The sequence below is a fragment of the Lynx canadensis genome, chromosome B1 (assembly GCF_007474595.2).
Source record: "Lynx canadensis isolate LIC74 chromosome B1, mLynCan4.pri.v2, whole genome shotgun sequence".
NCBI classification, from domain to species: Eukaryota; Metazoa; Chordata; class Mammalia; order Carnivora; family Felidae; genus Lynx; species Lynx canadensis.
This window is the reverse complement of record NC_044306.2, coordinates 122,638,920-122,645,398: the sequence shown is the minus strand read 5'-3', so window position 1 is coordinate 122,645,398 and position 6,479 is coordinate 122,638,920.

The following is a 6,479-nucleotide window of genomic DNA, read 5'->3' as shown; positions in this document are numbered from 1 at the left end:
TCAGGTACTGCTTGGATAGAAGATATTGTAGATGATACCTGCATTAAAATCAACCAGGACATAAATTTAAGATGTGTTAAAAGAGAGAAGATTGTAGGGGCGCCTGGGTGGCACAGTCGGTTAAGCGTCCGACTTCAGCCAGGTCACGATCTCGCGGTCCATGAGTTCGAGCCCCTCATCAGGCTCTGGGCTGATGGCTCAGAGCCTGGAGCCTGCTTCCGGTTCTGTGTCTCTCTCTCTCTCTGCCCCTCCCCCGTTCATGCTCTGTCTCTCTCTGTCCCAAAGATAAACAAACGTTGAAAAAAAATTAAAAAAAAAAGACAGAAGATTGTATTTTTTTTTGAAGTTTAATGCCCTTTTGTATTTCTTTTCACTGAATATAACCTTTGAACTACTGTGCACCAGGCATTGTTTATGGCCAATGATACAATTCAATTTTAAGCTTTTAAGCAAAATTTGGAATCTTAGAAAATTTGTATGTACAAAGAGGCAGTTTCCAAATACTTAAAGACTTTTTTATTAGATAGGTGATGCAATAACCAAGTATTTATTTAATACTGTATAACAAGAAAGTGCCAATATTTGGAAGATCTGCAAATGTCTGTGAACCAATCTTTTCCCAATGACCAATGCACCATGTTATAAAATTATGAATGGGTAAAAGATCCACTTAAAAATCCAAGATAGAAAATTCTATTGTAATGTAACAGAATAAGAAGACTTCGTTGATAGAATTTCAGTTTCCACATTGCAGCTAATCTTTAGAAAACTGCAACTATATCAAGATATAATATAATATCACAATTATATGAAAATGCTATTAAAGTACTTTTTCCTTTCCAGCTACTATTTTTGTCAGACCAGACTTTGTTCGTGTACTTGAAACAAAACAACATAAAGCAATTGTTTGAATGAAGAAGCAGATATGAAAATCTAACTATCTCCTAGTAAGCCAGACATTTAAAAATTTTTCCAAAAGTAAAAAACAATGCCACTTTTTTTTTTTGGAAAACAATTATTTTTTCATTAAATAACTTATTTATGTGTTTATTATTGTTATAAATAAATTAATGAAATATTTCAAAATTTCTCAGTTTAGATTTTTCATACTACATAAAAATATCAATAAATAGAACCCACAAAATCAAAAGCTCTTTGAGGTCCTCAATAATTTTGAAGATACAAGGGATCCTGAAACCAAAAAGTTTGAGAAATGCTTCTCTAGGAAATCTCTTATATATCTTAAAAGTGATCTAAGTATTAATCGTGTACCAGTAACAGGATGCAATGAGGAAAGTACGGCATGAATTCAAGGATATATACATCTTAGCATATATAGATAGAATTATAGGTATATTCTAATTATATATACTGTATATTTAATTATATACTATATAGTCTGAATAAATAGGATTATTAATCAATTATCAATAAATAGAATTATTCAGGGCCACAGACAGGGAGAGAGAGAGTCCCAAGCGTGCTCTGTGCTGTCAGCTCGATCCCACAAAATGTGAGACCATGACCTGAGCTGAAACCAAGAGTCAGACGCTCAAGTGACTGAGCCACCCAGGCGCTCCAACAGGTAATCGATAATTTTTAAAACACCCTATGGAGGCCAGATTCATGTGTTTTGTGGGCAAGAAAGCCACTTTTAAAATAGAGACTGTGGGCTTTTCCCAATATTAATCTTAGGGGTAATTGATACTTTAGGTTTGTCAGTTACTAAGTCTTCTTTTCCCTTAGTGGAAACCATATCTGCTGCATTTATAGTCAAAGTAAAATAGTTTTGCTGTTGTAAAATGGGCATAGGATTCCAGAAAGTGACACCTCAGAGTTTCCTCAGAGGTGAGTCACCCAGCAGAACCTGGAACCATGAGTGAAACTGTCTATATGAGTTTTATTACTCATTAAAAGCTTCTCTGTTCCAAAGATGAGCTAAGAACTTAGTGGGAGACCCAGATGAGAGTGGATACTTTTCAAAAGAAGAGACAGAGATTCTGTTTCTCATGGTTAGAAGTAACTGGTAGAGAATTGAAATTGGGATAGGTGGCGTGTGTCATCAAAGACAGATAAATAATGAGATTAGATTCCAATGCTAACTAAGCTTATGTTGAGGTTCAAATGAACCTTAGCATCTCACTAGGTAGTGAATATGTATCGAAAACTTCATAAAAGTTGGAGATAAATGGGTGATGGCTTAAGGCTGGATATCTAGGGCCCCAATGTCATAGAGCCCTTCCTGAAAGGGGCTGATAAAATACTGATGGCCTAAGATGGAAAACCTGAGGATACACAGACACACTGAGAAATGTCTTCCTCCCCAGGGACCAGTGATAAGGACAGCACTAAGAACACAGTGACCAGGCAGCCCAGGACCCAGCCTTGGAGATGACATTTTGAATCTACTTTTGGTGAGGCTGTTACCATATTTTTAACCGTGCTAATCCAAGTCTTTTTAATTTAGTCTAGCATACACAGAGTGGGATCAATAACAAGGAAGGGTATCTAGGGTAGGGTATCTAGTTAAGATATATGTGATTAGGTTTAGGAAAATTAGATGAAGAAATCTATGCTTTCTGTGTGAGCCAATTCTATGATAGAGTCAAAGACTAACCCTGCCTCAGGCGAACTAAGAGATGAAGTCATTTTCCTAACTTGGTGACAGTGAGGATGGGGTGAAGGGTGCAACATGGGGATAAAGATGCTGTGTGTGGATGTCAAGGGCCATCCTAGCTCAGGATGCTAGAAAAAGACGGTGGTACAGCAAAATGAAAGGTGAAATACAGGAGGGAAAGCATGAGGACAGCTTGAGAATTTTTAACCTCATCCAATCGGGAACTTTATCTTGTAGATGTGTTACTATGCTCGATATGGTCCTTCAGAAGCCAGAAGGCAGTTAAAGCTCTCAGAGGTTATCAGTGGATACTTTTACCATCACTTAGCAACAATACAGGAAATTTATTTAAGTGACTGCTTTGTGAACACAGCAGCAGTCCACAATGCTTTGCTTCTTAACCCCACAGCAAGGCTCAGTAAAGATGCTCAGTGTGAATACAATTTATCACAGAAATCTTGAAACACTACATGTCTTGTACAGAATGGGAACAGCAAGCCCTTCTTAACTGCCCAGACCTGCTAGGGCCTCTTCTCAGCCCTTGATCCTGAAGAAATCATTTCTCCTGGGCTAGTTTTCTGAGCTCAATCTCTGGATTTTGACTTTTGAGAATGAAACTCCCTTTTTCCCAACTTCCAGTCATTCCCTATCCCCTTTCTTATTTTCTACCCCTACACAACACCTTTCCAACACACACATGTTCTTTACTTGCCCCATGCTTCTGGCTGAGTGTTTCATCCAACTTGATTCTCGTAGCAGACTGCCTCAGCCCAGTCTGTTCCTAGACCTGCTTTATCTGGGTCAGTCTTTTTTTTTTTTTTTTTTTTTAAATTTTTTTTTTCAACGTTTATTTATTTTTTTTGGGACAGAGAGAGACAGAGCATGAACGGGGGAGGGGCAGAGAGAGAGGGAGACACAGAATCGGAAACAGTCTCCAGGCTCTGAGCCATCAGCCCAGAGCCCGACGCGGGGCTCTAACTCACGGACCGCGAGATCGTGACCTGTCTGAAGTCGGACACTCAACCGACTGCGCCACCCAGGCGCCCCTATCTGGGTCAGTCTTGAATAAACTCGCAATGCCAGTCGCTTTCAGAAATGAGTTGCTGATGACTGTTGTTTGTATTTACTATATGACCTAGCATGTATATTCAGCACCACAGAAAGACATGAAGGGGATGTCTACCCCACACTGGATCGTCTTATGCCTGGTCACAGAGGATCTCTAGGCTGATGAAATTGCTTTCCTTCAAGTTCAAGTAGAACTTGGAATAAGCAAATTGCATCCAAGAAATATGAATTTGTTTATTTTTTTATTTTTTTCAACGTTTATTTATTTTTGGGACAGAGAGAGACAGAGCATGAACGGGGAGGGGCAGAGAGAGAGGGAGACACAGAATCGGAAACAGGCTCCAGGCTCTGAGCCATCAGCCCAGAGCCCGACGCGGGGCTGGAACTCACAGACCGCGAGATCGTGACCTGAGCTGAAGTCGGACGCTTAACCGACTGCACCGCCCAGGCGCCCCAAGAAATATGAATTTGTAACGAGACTGTCAGTTATCTCACTGTGAGAAACACTACGGGCTGGAACGTTATATTTCCCACTAGAACAGCAATCTGAAAAAATGATCAATGATGTGTTTAGTGTATACAGCCCGAATTTGGCTTGTAAGGGATATTCTGTGAGATTTAGACAAAACCTAGTGGCTTTTCTTGCTTCTAGAACTCTTTTTAGTAATCAGGATGAGTCCAAATGCTACAAACTAGCAGTTCTTACCTCCATAGACTACGGAGATCAGATCTTAAAAGGACTGCTTTCCAGCCTAGTGATTTTCTCTTTGAGTCTAGCGATCTTTGTTATTGAAATTATGCCTCTCTGAGCATTTTATCTATCAGTATATCTACCGTAAAGTAATTTGGGGGTTTAGACATAACAATTTTGCTTTGGAAATCAGACTATCTATACAAGATACATAATCCTGCAATGCCTAAAAAGTAGATGGGGCTCAGTAAATATGAAAAATGAATGATAAATACATGAGTATAAGTAATTCAAAATTAACTAAAAACCTTTGAAGAACTTCCTGAAAAAAATGGACTCAAAAGTGGCCATTCCTTGTTTCAAATTCTCTTGAGAAGAAAGTGGTTTTATAGAACTAGTAGCGAATAACAATTTATAAATCATTCACTGAAATGCTTCACGTGCAATGGACCACTCATGAAGGTGGGAGAATACCATATCATTCACTTGGAATCTAAATTTGCAAGACTTTCTGTTCAGTAAAGTCCAGTAGTAACAACACGGCAGGAATAAAAACCTGCCAATGCAAATCGAGCACATACTCAAAGCTTCTCTTTCCTCCAGTTATAAAAGGGGGAAAGAGCTCTTGGGAAGAAGAAAAGTAAAGAAGAATATGTAGGGTGGTTTGCCATGCGTGCTTCACACATTCAAGTATATCGGCTCAGTAAGGACCAAATGTCATTCTCAGACATAACCCTCAGCCAGTTTTGTTCATGTACACTCTGCCTGAAGCCATAATCAGACTCTCTTGGAATGAATGAATGATCTTTTATACAGCAGTTATCATGCTTTGTACCAGGCGATAGTGTTACCACGAGCACAGCTAATTGGCTAAGGGCAGGTCTTTGAGCCAAAGGCAGTCATTTATCATCTGGCCAGCAGCTTATGAGTTGGTTGTACCCATAACAATGCATAGTAAGGATGTTCCCTGGGCACCCAATGCATACTGCAGTCAGATGCTGTCTCTCTCCAGGGAGTTTAACTCAAAGACAGACATAGCTGGTGGAAAATAAGAGGACCTGACGGGCACAGAAATAAGGCAGTAAATGGAAGCCTGTGACGCAAGGGTACAGAGGCGGTTTTCACTGGTAGCAGGAAGTGAAAGCAGTGGAGGCAAAGTGCTGAGTCACCAAAATGGTGGAACACTGGAGTAGAGAGTGAATGATATGTCCTGTCAATGGAATGTGAAGATAAAAGCTAATCAAATGAGAGCAAGAAAGGGGCACCTGGGTGGCTCAGTCTGTTAAGTGTCTGACTTCGGCTCAGGTCATGATCTCACGGTTTGTGGGTTCAAGCCCCACATCGGGCTCTGTGCTGACAGCTCAGAGCCTGGACCCTGCTTTGGATTCTGTGTCTCCCTCTTGCTCTGCTCCTCTTCCACTCATTCTCTCTCTCTCTCTCTCTCTCTCTCTCAAAAATAAGTAAACATTAAAAAAATTTTTAAAAAAATGAGAGCAAAAAAAACCTATCTATTCTGATACTGTTATAGCAAGGGAGCCTGCCATTGTCGCTTGCATTTTGACAGAGACTCAAAGGTAGGGAGAGGATTGGGGAAACTTTATAGTAGAAGAAGGAGAAGACGTCTGGTGTGCTCTAACTAAGGCTGTTGGCAAGGGGAAACTGTAGGTGGGCTAACTGGAAGCAAGGACATCCTGAGTGATTGGTTAGGGGGGCATATTTGGCTTTCTCTGATTGGTCCCAAGTTGGAAGCAGGGGCAGCAATTAGGGCAACCATCAGTTATTAATCAAGTCCTGGACATTTGGGGCTGATTGTTTCAGAAGTTATTGTTTAGCTTCCTAGGTAGCCACTAGAAATAGTGACCTGGCATCTTGCAAGTGGGACATGGCAGGTTGCTCATTGCAGACAAGGGGCTGGCTTCCTGGGCAGGTTGCTGCAGATTGCGGGTCAAAGGTCTGCTTATATATATGGTCTAGCCATTGCCCATTGGTATGTTCAGTCTCTATAGAGTCTGGCTGTTGTGTCTGAGCTGGGAATCCAGTTCTCCATAGGGCCTGACTCTGCACTTGTTGAGATTGTTTCTATATTTTCTGCTTTAAAACTGT